We start from the raw sequence: 5,448 nt of genomic DNA, 5'->3' as shown, positions 1-5,448 counted from the left end.
ACATATCTGACCCAACATGTTAGCAGTGCTGAGGTTGAGAAATGCTGAGGAGAAATGCTCTAAATTATCACTGTGCGCAGCAGTAATAAAAATTTGTCTTGTGGGGTTAGAACTAAAATATACTATAAAAATAGAGAATACATAGAGAGGAATGGTGATTTAGATCTTTGTCTAATTTTGGAAGAGAGAAAAAAATACTGATTATCTGTAAACTTTGATAAGTTAAGTGGCCATATTAAAATATTAAAGGTGAGTGGCCCTTATCGAAGCTGCAGCTGCTTCCACGTAGCTGCTGCGGTCAAAAAGGAGTCCAGAGTGACAGTTTTCCTTGACGGTCGCCGTTCTCTTTGCTGTAACCGATCCGCAACATTTCAGGAAAAGACAATTAAAAGAAAAAAAATATTAAAGGTGATTACTAAATGGATACATTTTAGAAGTTATTTTCTCTAAACTGGTAGAAGGAGGCTCCAGAATGAGAATAAAGCAAAAAACAATAAAGAGAAAACATGAAAGGGAAAAAATAAATATGTGGGGGAAAAGCAAGTAATATAGCAGAAATAAATACAAATGAATCAGTAATCAAAATAACTATAAATAGACTAAAACTCTCCAGTTCAAAGAAAAAGCTTGTCAGTCTAGATGAAATAAGAATTCCAGATAAATACTGTTTACCAGAGATACTTACAAACATTAGACACAGAACAGCTTAAAGGGTGGAAGAAGATATACAAGGTAACCACTATCTTCACATAAAAGGTTTCTGTAGCGATACTGATATTAGGCAAAAACAAACAAACAAACAAACAAAACCAAAAACCACAAAACATTACTCAAGATTAAAAGAAAAGATCACCACATAATAATAAAAAGTTCAACACAATATGAAGTTAATTCTAAACTTGATGGTACCTACTAATGCAGCCTCAATATGTATTTTTTAAAAATAGGCAAAACTACAAAGCAATTTAACAAATTTATCATTATCATAGATAGTCATTAATTTACCCCTTTCAGTAATTGATACAGAAAGTAAAAGCTAAATCGGTAAAGATTTGAAACAAGTTTTATAGACTAAATCACCCAATTTTTAAAAAATTCATACTTATGCACATGTGAAACATTTTTTAAATGACCATATGCTACTGCAAGCCATCACTGATAATTAAAGAATTGGCATCACTTCCCACAATGAAAATAACATAAGGTACAATTATAAAAAGACAGCTAATAAAACTTAATACATTGGAATTTTTAAAGCACTTTAAAATAATTCATTGATCAAAGTACAAAAAGCAGTGGGAATTAGAAAACAACATGCTAAAAATTATGGGACAAAGATAAAGTGGTACCTAGAGAAAAATGTATTGCCTTCAATGATATATAAAGAAAAATGATTAAAAATTAGGTTAAAAAAGTCAAAATATAACCCCAAAAAGCCAAAAATATAAAGACAAGAACATAATTTAATGAAATACAAAACAAATACATAAAAGAGAAAATTAACACAGCTAAAAGTTGGTGCTTTAAAAAAATAAACCTCATGAAACTGACACAATTCTTACAAGATTGATCAAGAAAACAGAATAACATCTAAATGAGTAATATTAGGAATGAAAATGGAGACATAATTGTACATACTTCAGGAAAATAATAACAAAAGAAGTGAACAAAATTATTCTAAAAAGATTTAAAATTTTGATAAAATGGATGTTACTAAAATACAAACCACCAAAACCAACTCACGAGGAAATACAAAAAAAAAAAAAAAAAAAAAAAAAAAGGGCAACACTATAAAAATTGAATAAATTAAATTAGTAGATAAATATCTTTCCCAAATGAAAACATCAGACTCAGGTAATGGAAAGCTTCTTCTAACATCCAAAGAATAGATCATTATACACATATACAAATTTTTTAAGAATGCCAAAAGAAAGAACTCTTTGCAACTCATTGTATCAGGCTGTGACATCAAAATAGGTAAGGAAAGCATTACAAAAGAATATCACAAGCTAATTTCAGTAATACACAAAAATGTAAAGATTCTAAGCAAAAGATTAGCATCCAAATGTGGCAATGTATAAAAAACATATCTCATAACCAAGTAGAGTTTATTCCAGACATGAAAAGTATTAAATTTAAGCTATTAAAGTGGTAAATTTAATAATATAATTTAACCACTTTAATAGCTTAGAAGAGGAACTGTGTATGGTGCCAGGTGGGTACTGGAAATATCAGGGGTACCACTTTGTAAATTCTATGATTATCTAACTTCTATGCTGTATGCCTGAAACTAATCTATATGTATAAAAGCCTAAATATATATATATATATATATATATATATATATATATATATATAAAACCTAATAATAGACAAACATGTAAATTGACCATCCCTCTGATACGCTCACCAGCCAATCAGGAGAGTATGCAAATTAACCCAACAAAGATGGCGGTTAATTTGCATACATAGGCGCCCAGCAGCCTGGGTCCCGGGAACGTCATCGGCACCCAGGTCACTCCGATGTAGGCCCCGTGTGGGCCCTGAGCAGCGTAGGAAGGGCCTGAGCCAGGGGGCTCCTGGGCAGGGGTGGAGCCAGCCATTGGAGCTGCAGGGTGCCCCTGCCCAAGCCTAAAGCCTCAGCCAGAGGCGTCAGGCCTGGGCGGGGGGTGGAGCTGGTGATCAGAGGGGTCTGGGGGGTCCCCTGCCCAGGCCTGACACCTCTGACCGAGGTGTCAGGCCTGGGCAAGGGGCCAATCTGGCGATCGGAGGGTGATGGGGGTCGACGCCTCTGGCCAAGGCATCAGGCCTGGGCGGGGGGGCAGAGCCGATGATTGGGGGAGATGGGGGTCCCCTGCCCAGACCTGAAGCCTGGGGCAGAGCCGGCGATCGGTGTGAACTACAGAGGAAACACCTTTTCTGACTGCTCATTGGCTAAGCTCCCTGTATGCCACTGGTAATCTTCTTAGTAACTTGGGTAATAAGAATCCAAAAAGGTGATCTAGGCTTTTTCACCTCACTCCTGGAGAAAAAAATGAAGGTCTGCTGCTGGAGGGCTAAGAAATGTCATATCCTGCCCTAGCCAGTTTGGCTCAGTGGATAGAGCCTCGGCCTGCCGACCGCAGGGTCTGGGTTTGATTATGATCAAGGGCATGTACCTAGGTTGCAGGCTCCTCCCTGGCTGGGGCCCAGGTCAGGGCTCATGCAGGAGGCAGCCAATCAAAGTGTTCCTCTCACTTTGATGTTTCTCTCTATCTTTCCCTTTCTCTTCCACATTCTCTAAAAATCAATGGAAACATATCCTCAGGTGAGGATAAAAAAATAATAATAAAGAAATGTCATATCCTATGAAAGACACATCTTGAAAATGCCTAAAGAAAGTTGTCATTTTTTCATGGTGAAGGGACTGGAGTCCATGTTGATGAAAAAACCTTGGTGGCTGCGGTGACTGGCAGTGGCTGCAGCAGTGGGGTGATGGGGCTGGTGCCTTCCCCTGATCAACCCGGTCGCCTCCCACAAAGGGAGGCCAGTTAGGCCTGCTCCTTAAGGGGAGCAGGGAGTGGGCCTAAGCCATCACTAGGACATCCCCTGAGGACTCCCAGTATGTGAGAGGGGGCAGGCTGAGCTGAGGAAACCCCCCCAGTGCACGAATTTCGCACACTGGGCTCCTAGTATATATATAAAAAGCCAGCCACCGGAACACCGGAACAACCAGAATGACTGGTTGCTATGATGCCCACTGCCGGCTTGATGGTGGGGTGGGGCTGGCTGACCAACCTCCCATGGCCCCTCCCCACAGCCAGCCTGCACCTGATAGGCCTCTCCCACTTTGACTGAGGGCGGGGAAGCCGGCCAACAACCCCACGGCCTCTCCCTCTGCCCAGCCCCACTCCAGATGCCCCCCCCTATCTGGGGCAGGGCCACCAGCCAACTGCCTGCGGCCCCTCTTCCTGGCCAGCCCTGCCCCCAATGGGTCCCCCCGCCAATCGGGAGTGGGGCCAGCTGGCCCACTGCCCACAGTCAGCCCCACCCCTAATAAGCCCCCCCACACCCTAATCGGGGATGGGGCCCGCTGGCCAATTGCCCACAGCCCCTCCCCCCAGCCAGCCCAGCCCTGATCGCCCATTTGGTCCCCGCCGTCTCCTCCTCCCAACAGGCCCGGCCCCAATCTGCCCTGAATTCGTGCATGAATTCATGCACTGGGTTTCTAGTACAGAATAATATTGAATGTAAGCTGTAATTGAAAAATAAAATTTAAGAAATATTTTTTAAAAAGGCTTACAAGATGGAAAAACATGATCAACTCAATAGATGCAAAAATTTATTTGATAAAATCAGGATAGATTTTTTATGATTCAAAAAGCAGAGATATAATAAAATGCTTTTAAACCAATAAAGGACATCTACAAAAAATATGTATACAACAAATGTCATATTTAATGGTGATCACTAAAAGCTTCAGAACCAATACAAATATCCCACTCTAGCTTCATCAATTCAGCAATGCACTGAAAAACTTAGTGCAAAATAACAAGAAAAATATAAAAGAATAGAATCAGAAAGAAAAAAAACAGGTAGTTATTATAGATATGATTGTCTTCTTGGAAGATATAAATTATTAGAATCAATAAGAAAGTTTAGGGGATTTTCTAGATATAAAATGAAAACCAATTAGAATCCTAGAAACCAGAAACAAGCTGAGGAAAACAAAATACATAGTTTTCTAAAATGTTGTTCACTACAGCAACAAAAATGATAAATTTTGCCTTAAGGAAAAAATGCCTAGGAATAAATATATCAAAATATATTCAAGACCTTAAGGAGCAGATCATAAAAGATTTTGAAATACATTAAATGGACCTATAGAAATTAAAAGAGATATCACATTCATGATGTGAAATAGTAAGTTTTAGCAATACTCGTGCTCTCTTCCCCCATGCAAGCACACAACACCTAGTCAGAGCCTAAAGAGAGAGGAGCCATCAACAGAATGGGAGAAGCATCCTCAGCTTTTCTGAGAGAACAGAACTGTTGGTAGACGTTCCTATTTCGTGGGCCAAGGAACTCATTGATCAAATTCTGGTTGGTCCACTTAGAACAGTGGTTCTCAACCTTCTGGCCTTTTAAATACAGTTCCTCATGTTGTGACCCAACCATAAATATTATTTTCATTGCTACTTCATAACTGTAATGTTGCTACTGTTATGAATCGTAATGTAAATATCTGATATGCAGGATGGTCTTAGGCGACCACTGTAAAAGGGTCGTTCATTCACCAAAGGGGTCGCAACCCACAGGTTGAGAACCGCTGACTTAGAACATCTTTATTTGTTTTTTCTCCTCACTATAGTTGATCTCTTAAATTTACCTGGCTACTCAAAGTGTGATTCTCAAACTAGCATCACCTGAAAGCTTGTTAGAAATGTAGAATCTAGATCTAGTAAATCA

The 5,448-nt window shown here is 39.6% G+C and overlaps 1 non-coding gene across 1 annotated transcript; it reads left to right on the top strand.

Annotated features, from left to right (window-relative positions):
- Positions 1–252: 252 nt before the first annotated feature.
- Positions 253–387, top strand: LOC139001251 (small nucleolar RNA SNORA16B/SNORA16A family). Its single transcript, XR_011469925.1, has one exon. It is a non-coding gene; the product is annotated as a small nucleolar RNA SNORA16B/SNORA16A family (small nucleolar RNA).
- The last annotated feature ends 5,061 nt before the right edge of the window (positions 388–5,448 follow it).

The sequence above is a fragment of the Myotis yumanensis genome, unplaced genomic scaffold, assembly GCF_028538775.1.
Source record: "Myotis yumanensis isolate MYYU_CA2020_CCGP unplaced genomic scaffold, mMyoYum1.0.hap1 SCAF_1, whole genome shotgun sequence".
Classification (NCBI taxonomy): domain Eukaryota; kingdom Metazoa; phylum Chordata; class Mammalia; order Chiroptera; family Vespertilionidae; genus Myotis; species Myotis yumanensis.
The sequence above is the reverse complement of the archived record's forward strand: the minus strand, read 5'-3'. Positions and strand labels throughout refer to the sequence as shown.